Below are 10,727 nucleotides of genomic sequence, written 5' to 3' on the forward strand. Positions count from 1 at the left end.
GCACAGAACAGGGCAGATTGGGAGGTTGCGATGCCACCCTCAGTCACGCTCAGGGTAGGGCCAATTGGGGGGGCTGGGGCACCGCCCCCTGTCACACTCAAGGCAGGGTCGATGGGGAGGTTGTGGAGCCACCCCCTGTCATGCACAGAGCAGGGCCAATCAGGGGGTTGGGGCGCTGCCCCCTGTCACTCACAGAGCAGGGCCGATCAGGGGGTTGGGCAGCTCCCCCCGTCACGCACAGAGCAAGGCCCATCAGGGGGTTGGGGAGCTCCCCCTGTCACTCACGGAATAGGGCTGATAGGGGAGTTGGCGCACTGCCCCCTGTCACACACAGAGCAGGGTGGATCAGGGGGTTGGGGCGCCACCCTCTATCACCCACAGAGTAGGGCCGATCAGGGGGTTGGGGCACCACAACTCACACTCAGGGCAGGGCCGATGGGGAGGTTATGGCTCTATCCCATCACACACAGAGCAGGGCCTGTGGGAGCGGGGGGTTGGGGCGCCACCCTCTATCACCCACAGAGCAGGGCCTATCAGGGGGTTGGGGCACCGCTACTCTCACACTCAGGGCAGCGCCGATGGGGAGGTTATGGCTCTACCCCATCACACACAGAGCAGGGCCCGTGGGGTGGGAGGGTTGTGGCGCCGCACCCTGTCACATACAGATCCGCAGGGCGATCAGGGGGTTTGGGCGCTGCCCCCTGTCACACTGATCCCGGTGCCGGGAGGCCTCTTAGCTCTGCTGATCCCGGTGCTGGGAGGCATATTACCCTTTTACTATATAGGATAGAGGCCTGGTGCACGGGTGGGGCCTGGCTGGTTTGCCCTGAAGGGTGTCCTGGATCAGGGTGGGGGTCCCCACTGGGGTGCCTGGCCAGCCTGGATGAGGGGATGATGGCTATTTGCAGCTGGTCACACACCCTTCAGGGTGGGGTTCCCCACTGGGGTGCCTGGCCAGGCTGGGTGAGGGGCTGAGGGCTGTTTTCAGGCTGGCAGGTGACTGAAGCTCCCAACTGCTCCTTTTTTTCTTTCTTTTTTTTTTTATTCTGGGCCAGCTTTAGCTCTGAGGCTTGGCTCCAGCTCTGAGGCCTCAGCTGCTGAAAACAGGTATCTGGTTTGTTTCAGTTCTATAATCGAAACTCTGTATCAACTCCAGCTCTGAGATCCCAGCTCGCTGAAAGCTGGTTTCTGGTTTTGTTTTTTTTTAGCTTCTATATTTGTTACAATGTTTCAAACTGCAGGCTCGGAGGCCTGCAGCGGCCAGCGGGGAACATTGGAGTCCTCCGTCACTGAAGCAAGCAAGCCTCATGTTAATTTCAAGCTGCCTGGCTGCCGGCCGCCATCTTGGCTGACAGTTAATTTGCATATCGCCCTGATTAGCCAATGGGAAGGGTAGCGGTCGTACGCCAATTACCATGTTTCTCTTTTATTAGATAGGATATGTGACAGTTACATATAAATGTAAATATATGAATATAGTTACTTCAGTACTACCTATGTTCTATATACTCCATACACTTTAAAAAATAAAGATCTTTGCATAGATTACTTAAATTAAAGTGCTTTACTTTACTCTCTAGATTAATAAACTGAGACTCAAAAATGATATGTAGGTTTTCTCAAGCCACATGTGTCATTCAGGCAGAAAGTAGCAGAGTGAGGACTGGAACCCAGGTTGTGTGACTACAAGGCCTACCACAGGTTTCTCTAATTCTTACAAAACAACCTTCCAGAGAGGGTTGGATTCTCTAGATATTTATTATCTTTGAATTTGCTCATGGGACTTACATTAATTTGGTGAGGTGGGGGTAACTACAGGACTATTTAAGCTTAAGAAAAACAGGAAAGAACTAACTGTTTATAAATTCTCAATGACCTTTAAAGCAGAAACAGCTGTTGGGTTACATTGATCTTGAGTGAATACAGACAGATCTTTCAAGTCCATGAACTTTAGATTCCACATGCATTGTCATCTTACTCTTTGAGGAGAAAAAAAAAAAAAAAGAAACTTGGAGAAAGCTGTGGGAAATAATTTATTCCATTTTTAATAAAAGAAACTTAAAATGTAACATAAAGTGACGGTCCTTGATTACAGGAAATTAGTTCCTGAATTTCAATTAATTGTAATAAATAATGCCAAGGGAAGTTAGTTCAGGTCCTCACCTTTGAACAGTGCATAAAAGTTAAGTAATATATGAGTACATTTTGGGGGCATCAACTAGTATTGACTTAAAATATTTTCATATACTGTTACATAAACAAATACAGACATGAATCTAGTTTTGAATTTCGCATGCGTCTAGTTCTTATATAACAAAAAAAGACACATATAAACATTAACTATAAGCTGAATTACAAAGGCAGCACATTTCAAATTAATCACATTAATCCAATTCAAGGGAGGATCCTCTTTTGCAAAGTTTACATCACTGCACCTACCTGACTATAGTACTAACTGCTATAGTTAGAGGGATTCTTGAACTTGTTTTGTGTTCACTACTGAGCACAGGAGATGATGCAATTTCCCCATCACTTTTTTTCTATCCAAATTCCTGGGAATTTTTAATTCAAGTGTTCTGTGTCATATTTTCATTGACTTTTCAGAGTTTTATCATTAGTATAACAAGTCTGGTTTTAAAATCTTTTTATTAATTGATATGTTAGCCCTCTACCATTTCACAGAACTACTTGGCACCGAGAATATTTTACATAAAACGGAGATTCCGAATTTTAGTCGGAGTTTTTCCAAAGCGGACTCTGAGAAAGAGGTTAATAGGTGAGGGGTTTACTTGGAAATGTGATGTTAGAGAGCCAGAATAAAGAACCTTGGAGCAGATAGTATAAGAGGGAGAGTTCATCCAAAAATATGTTATTGAATTGGCCGCCCCAAGGGAAGGCTGTTTGCTTGATCCAAGGGAGTTCTAAGAAGCCTTCTGGCATGTGTCAGAACCACCCAGCATAGGAGTAAAAACGGAAATCATTTATCTGCTAGTTCACCCTCAAACACGTAAGTATTGTGCCTGTGTGCTTGCCAAACCCTTTGCAGGGCTCGCACACTCAGCGTCAGAGGAGCTCCGGGCAGAAAGTCAGAGGACCCGCTGTGCATTGTCCAGGCCCCGTCAGATAGCACGTGTGCCAAGCTGCTCCAAGCCTGTGTGAAACTGTTCACAGCAGCAGTGGCGAGAATAGGATGGGAGGCCAAGAAGATCTGAAGCCGTATTCCAGAGGGTTTCCCATTCTCTGAGACACTGACATTAGAGAATATGAGACGGCATACCTTTCTATAATTAATCAACAGACCTTTTTGAAAGCTGTCGTAGAGGACACGTGGGTACCCTGTAGAGAAACATTCTTAGCATATGTCATTCATAGATGTTTCAGATGATTGTTATATGAATTTAACTATCATTGTGGAAATATCTGTTCTCCAATTGCTTAACAAACATTTTATTAATAGAGGCTCTCAGAAAAAAGAAAATATTTTTTCTCTAAGAAGCTATTTTTTAAAAAAAAATTCAGTTCAAAGTATTTGTTTTTGAATCCTGCTTTTGTGTACTTTGCTATACCCTTAGAATTCAAAGCTGATTAGGCCACAAACACTGACTAGAGGTTCCTATGGTTTTGCTGGAAAGGCAGGCACCTAACCCCAAAATGTAATGATTCTGTTGTTGACGCATGGTCAAAGTGGTTGTCAGTTACACGGTGTTTTTTACATAAAAAGACCATATTTCAGATACAAATTTGACATTCAAAAACAGAGAGGTTAACTTCAAATGTACTTCAACAACAACCCAATATGTTCCTGGAGGAAAAATCCCAAAAATTTGCATGGCCAATCTAAGTTGGACATATTTTTGTGTTCCCTGAAGTAGTGAGAGGGTGGAATTGTTCCTCTGACCTAATTAGCATAACAGACCCAGGCATGTTATGTAAGGCTAGGGATTGAAAACAAGTCATTAGCTCATTTCAATGTATATTAGATTGAGAAATGACATGGTAAGTTTCAAAATTCATTCTTAATCCGTATTTCCATATAAAATAAACTAAAATTGCAAGAAGACTGTTTTAATGTTTGCCTTGAACATTTTTTCCCTAAAATTTTTATTCAGACAATTGTGTGTCATTCTTTGTAGTACTAAATAAGTCAAAAATGTTGCTTCTCTACCAAAAAAAAAAAAAAAGAGAGAGAGAGAATATTTCCTATTGTAGGCACTTTGGTTTTGCCAAGATACAAATAAATGCATGGACACACACCTCCCACATGCAAATGTGTATGTATATATACATATACATACGAACATATATGTATGTAAGGCAGTATTTCCAAGGAGTAATAGACATTCATAGGAAAAGTATTCTTTTTGGTATAATAATCTCGTACACATAATTTTAATAAAAAGACAATAAAACTCTTCTGCCTTCTGGCATTGTTAAAGACTAAACCAAAAGCCTAATAAAGAATAAGATTTATGAATAAATTAATTGTGGTTTCTTTAATGTGGTTCTGATAGCCAGCTGCTTTCAAATATTGCCATTTTCTCTCACTGTGACTTTACCCAAATAATATGGTGTTACTACTATCACTCTCACATTCCTTGGTGGCATTTTTCCTGCATATAAAATGCTCTTCATCTGAACAAACTGCTGTGGCATTATGTCTCAATAATGCTGGTGTGACAAACATTAAAATTGCACAATCTTTCATGATTTCTGAGGGGGAAATGCTAGGCCCATTAAAATGCAGCTTCTAATACAATGCCAGTGCTGCTTAACTCTGTTTCCAGAATCTGAAGGCGATAATAGTATTTCTTACTTAATTTTAGAGAATGTGATTTATTGTTATATTAACTTCTTTCTATATATGCTTGAGCTAAAAAAAAGCAACAACAAAAAACAAAGCAAAACACCTAAATAAACAAACAAAAAAGTATCCTCATAATGTGTCCTGTCTTAGCCTGCTTGGGCTGCCATACAAAATAGTGTAGACTGGGTTGTTTAAACAACAGAAAATTATGTTGTCACTGTTTTGAGGGACAACTTCCTTTTGGGAAGTTCAAGATGAAAATACTGCTCAGTTTGATTCCTGATGAGTCTCTCTTTCTGGTTTGTAGATGGCCATCTTCTTGCTGTGATATGAGAAAGATGAGAGAGAGGGAGAGAGAGAGAGAGAGAGAGAGAGAGAGAGAGAGAGAGAGAGAGAGAGAGAGAGAGAACTAGAGCTCTACAAGATTAGGGCCATCTTTAATCTTTATTACAGTGATGGCGAACCTTCTGAGCTCAGCGTGTCAGCATTTTGAAAAACCCTAACTTAACTCTGGTGCCGTGCCACATACAGAAATTTTTTGATATTTGCAACCATAGTAAAACAAAGACTTGTATTTTTGATATTTATTTTATATATTTAATGCCATTTTAACAAAGAAAAATCAACCAAAAAAAATGAGTTCATAGGTTCGCCATCACTGCTTTATTACCTCTTCACAGACCCTGTCTTTAGCAGTGATCACATTGGGAGTTTGGCTTAGGGGATTAGGGGAGGGCACAATTTAGTCCAGAGCACTTCATTAAATCTAAAATTTATGTTTTTATAACTTTATAATGCTTGCCTCCTGGGTCATCTGGTTTACGGTCATGGTGGTCTCTTTCCTCTTCTCTAGAGACCCTCATTTGAGGTACTCTGTATTCATTGTCTCATGCAGCCCGCAGTGCTGCTCCAGGATGTGCATGTTCTTTGGGACATTTTTCAAATGAAGAACCTGAGGCTTCTGGAGGTTAATTGACTATTGCATGGTTTGAATCACGATTATTAAATAATTCCTCTCTTAGTGTTCTATCCTCAATATTTCTGCCAACTCCGAACATGTTTACAAGAAGAGCTCTGGGAACAATGTTTAGAATTCTTTTTTGGGGGGAAGTTGATCTGCTATATTATTACATTTTTCATCTTCAAACGGATTATCTCAGTCTGACCTCTGTCTGTTTTAGAGATGTGAATATCTATTATAAAATACTAGAGGCCCAGTGCACAAAACTGGTGCACTGGGCAGGGGGGCGGGGGATGGAGGGGGCCTCAGCCCGGTCAGTGCCATCTCATAGTCTTGGATCCCTCTCGCAGTCTGGGACCCCTCACTCCTTACTGCCTGCCTGCAGCAGAGGCAGGAGAGGCTCTCACCACTACCACCATGGCTTCTGGCTGAGCAGCACTCCCCCTGTGGGAGTGCACTGACCACCAGGGGGCAGCTCCTAAGTTAAGCATCTGCCCCCTGGTGGTCAGCATGTGTCATAGTGACCGGTTGTTCCACCGGTCAATCTGCAGTTCAGTCAATTTGCATATTAGGGTTTTATTATATAAGATGATGGTTATTTAATAGGGGAGTTTTTAAAAATCCCTGTTTTGTATCCTTTTCATGATAATTAGATAAATATAGAGGGGATTGTCTGAGTCTGCAATGTCTTGCATTAAAATGCATGTTCTATGTTTATTGTTTTAAAAATCTGACCTTGAACTTTCTCCCAAGGGGCTTTGGTTCTCCCAGGTATATGCTTCTGATAGTTTTCCCTGTGATGTGGTAAAGTTAAATCATTTTCAACAACAATAGGCATCAGTGCTAGAGATAGACTACTTTCCTTTGTTTTTGAGACAGAAGAACATGGCTTGAGGATTATTATTTCCTTGGTGAGAATTTCTTTCCCTTTTTGCTGGGGTTTCTCCAATGTTTCATCTTTCATAAGAAGAAAAATCACCAGTTCATTCTCCATCCTCATAATCCCTACCACCTCCCCCCTTAAATACAAAGTTGACAACTCACATTAAACATCCATAGGAGACTGAACTGTGGATCCCACCATTTATTAGGGAGACCAAGCAAACACTTTCCAGTGTGGGTGGGATTAATCACAAATGATAATTCAATGTTTGAAATGAGTCATCAAGACATCTAGACCCATTTCGGTATAAAATGAGCTTAAACTGAGAATGTAATCACTTTAATGCAAAAAAAAAAAGGAAAGTAGATGCTAACTACTCATTTGCAGGAAGTCACTACCTTCCTCATTTTCCAAAATTCAATACTGTCAAAACATCAGGGTTTCTATGACCTCCCAGATTTAATATTGTGAAATGCTATGAAATTCCAGTATTGAGATTTTCTGAAAAGCTTAATGTCTGAGATTGCATACTTCCTGTTGTAAGATTTGGTTCCTAATAATGAAGTGGCCTTGCCTATTGGCTTTGGTCTACATACCCAGAACAATACAACAACAAAAAGAAACCTCAGTTTCTCAACAACTATATAATTCTGCTTGAGCTGCCATAGCCAAATATCATAGACTAGAGGCCCAGTTCACAAAATTCATGAAAGAGTAGGCCCTCGCAGCCGGCTTTGTCCAGAAAGTCATCTGGACGCTCATTCCACTGTTTGGCCGTTTGGTCGATTTGCATATTATGCTTTTATTATCATAAATTAGGTGGCATATAGGGCAGAAATTTGTTTTCTCACATTTATGGAGACTGGGAGTCCAATATCAAGATGCCAGTAGGGTTGGTGTCTGGTGAGTTTTCTCTCATTGGTTTGCAGATGGCCACCTTCTTGCTGCATACTCAGGACCTCTTTGTGCACTCATGGAGAGAGCAGGGACAAGCAAGCTCTCTGGTGTGTCTTCTTGGAAGAATACTAACCCTATTGGACTAAGGTCCCTTCTTATGACTTCATTTAACATTAACTACTTCTTTTTTTTTGTGCAAGGTCTTTTTAATAAGCCACATTTTAACAAGTTTAATATTTACGATGAAAAGTTAAAGTGCGGAGGACATACTGGAACCTATTTTCTTTTTCTTTTCTTTTTAATTAAACCTTTACTGTTGAATGTATTACATATGTCCCCCTTCCCCCCCCCCATTAACACCTTCTAGCCCACCCCCACCCACCTTCCCAGGCCTTCACCACCACCCTATTGTCTGTGTCCATGAGTTATGCATATATGCATACAAGTTCTTTGGTTGATCTCTAATTACTACTTTAGAGGTCTTATCTCCAAATATAGCCACACTAGGGATTAGTGCTTCAACATACCCATTTGGGGGTGGGGGTTAGATCACAATCAATTCATAACAACAGCCAAGAATAAAATGCACATCTATTTTATTCTACTCCTGTGTAATGTTCTGTACTAGGCATGTGTACTCAGATACACACATGCAGTTAATTCATCTTCCCATAGTACATAGCATGGTTAAAAGTAATTTCATGAAGTGTACATGCACATGATAATTTACCAACAAGTCTACTTCTGTTACCCTAGTCTCTGTGTGGACTCCTAAGGATCATAAACAGCTGTCTCTGTTTCTGCAATTTCGTGGAGGTGTGGACAGCTGCATTCATCTTTTTAAGAAAGAAGGAGAAATGATCATTTTTTAAACATGTTTACACACAGATGTTTCTAATGAAGAGTTTTATGTTTACACATGTCATGATGGCATCAGTCAAATATTTGGTTTGTTCAGAAAACAAGAAAGATGCTTAAAACCAGAACATGGGAAAGAATTTAGTACAATGATGCAAGGCATCTTTCTTAAGAAAGTATAGTTGGGTTTTAATCCTGGCTTTGGTTCTAATTATTTGGAAACACTGGCTTCATTTTCCTAATTCCCCTACTGTTTCTGCATAAGCTGCCTTCTACCCAACAGCTGGACTGATTGTTTAAAAATGTGACTCAGACTGCACTATTCACCTGCTCAGAGGCCTCATTTGTCTGCCCATAAGTCTGTTCAAAGTCCTTATCATGGCCCTGGGATCCCATCATGATCTGTATTTCACCTGTCTCTCAGCTGTATCCCCTATCTCTCTTACCCTTATTCCTTTGCTACTAGAATGCTGGCTGTCCTGCTGTTGCTTAAATTCTTTCCTTTCTCCCTCACTGGGATGGAAACTGATATTTACATCACTTATTATTTATTAAATCATTTGCAATTTACATTGTGCCTATAAAATTTCTTAGTGCCTACAGATACTTAGCTATCGATGGTTGAATAAATGATGAAATAGCATTCTTATTCATAGAAGTATAAAAACTAGCTAAGCTATCCAAATGTGAGTTACTGTCATTATAATTATCCTTTGATTAGAAAATTTTCTAGTTAGCATAGACAGTTACCTTGTTAACAACCTCCTAGTGAAATATCTATACACTAGAGGCCCGGTTCACGAATTCATGCAAGGGTGGGGATCCTCAGCCTGGTTGGCCTATCAGGGGGCCCACTGGCCTGGGGGAGGGACCCTAGGAGGTTGGCTGCCCAAGGAGAGGGGCCGTGGGAGGTTGGCCGGCTGGGCCTCCCCGGCCAGGGGGGGGAAGGGACTGAGGGAGGTTGGCTGGCCTCAGGAGGTTGGCTGTGGGAGTGCACTGACAACCAGGGGGCAGCTCCTGTGTTGAGCATCTTCCCCCTGGTGGTCAGTGTGCATCATAACGACTGGTCAACTGGTTGCTCCAGTCATTCCGGTTGTTCTGTAGTAATGGTCTCTTAGGCTTTTTATATATATACTAGGAGCCCAGTGCACGAAGATTCATGCACTGGGGTGTGGGGAGGCCTCCCTCAGTCCGACCTGAACCCTCTGTAATCTGAGAGCCCTCAGGGGAGCCCTCTCCAATCCAGCAGTTTCTGTCTGTCTTTGCAATCATATGAGAGAATTGTCTGAGACCCCCAACCCAGTTTGATTTGTTGCTCACAGAATAATAGAGGCATTTTTTTTTCCTTGCTCCATTGGTGGAGATTTCCTGGAAGTTTTAGGATATCTTACCTTTAATTTTTCCTAGACACTCTGATTTTACTTATGTCTCTCACCTTTGCTTTCCCTCCATCCCCCACCACAACAGTTCTCCAGGCTCACTTTGCTCTAGTGCCATGGTCGGCAAACTGCGGCTTGTGAGCCACATGCGACACTTTGGCCCCTTGAGTGTGGCTCTTCCTAAGCCTTAGGAGTACCCTAATTAAGTTAATAACAATATACCCACCTATATAGTTTAAGTTTAAAAAGTTGGCTCTCAAATAAATTTCAATCGTTGTACTGTTGATATTTGGCTCTGTTGATTAAGGAGTTTGCCAACCACTGCTCTGGTGTCTAGGAGAGCCATCTGCCACCAGAACTATGATTCCCAGCATTCTGTGTGCTCCCTGCACTCTGGGATTCCGCTTCCAGTCCTGGGGCTTCCACCAAAACTACTATTCCCAGAATTCCTGGTGCTCCCCACACTCTGGGTTTTTCCAGACAGAGGGAGCCAGTCCCCCCAAGCAGCTGGCTCTCCCACTCTGCTCTGTGTATGCAAATTATCCGCCATCTTTGTCAGGGTAATTTGCATACTCACTCCTCCTTGGCTGGTGGGCATGGCTTGTGGGAGTGGCTTGAATGTAGCAGAGGGATGCTAATTTGCATGTTTCTCTTTTATTATATAGGAGGATAAATTAAAAAAAAAGGCCAATGTGCTAAGTGTCTGACTGGTCACTATGATGCACACTGACCATCAGGGGGCAGATGCTCAATACAGGAGCTGCCGTGATCCACACTGGTCATTTAAAGAGAAAAGGCACTGCAGACCTGACACCTACAAAGCAGCACTCGGCTTCCCCCAAGTGGGACACAGGCCCTGCCACCACCTTGGAGCAACACCCTACCAAATCACAGCCAACACTGCCAAAAACCATGGTGCAAACTGTGGCCCACAGCCCAGTCCAG

The sequence above is a fragment of the Myotis myotis genome, unplaced genomic scaffold (assembly GCF_014108235.1).
Source record: "Myotis myotis isolate mMyoMyo1 unplaced genomic scaffold, mMyoMyo1.p scaffold_m19_p_1, whole genome shotgun sequence".
NCBI classification, from domain to species: Eukaryota; Metazoa; Chordata; class Mammalia; order Chiroptera; family Vespertilionidae; genus Myotis; species Myotis myotis.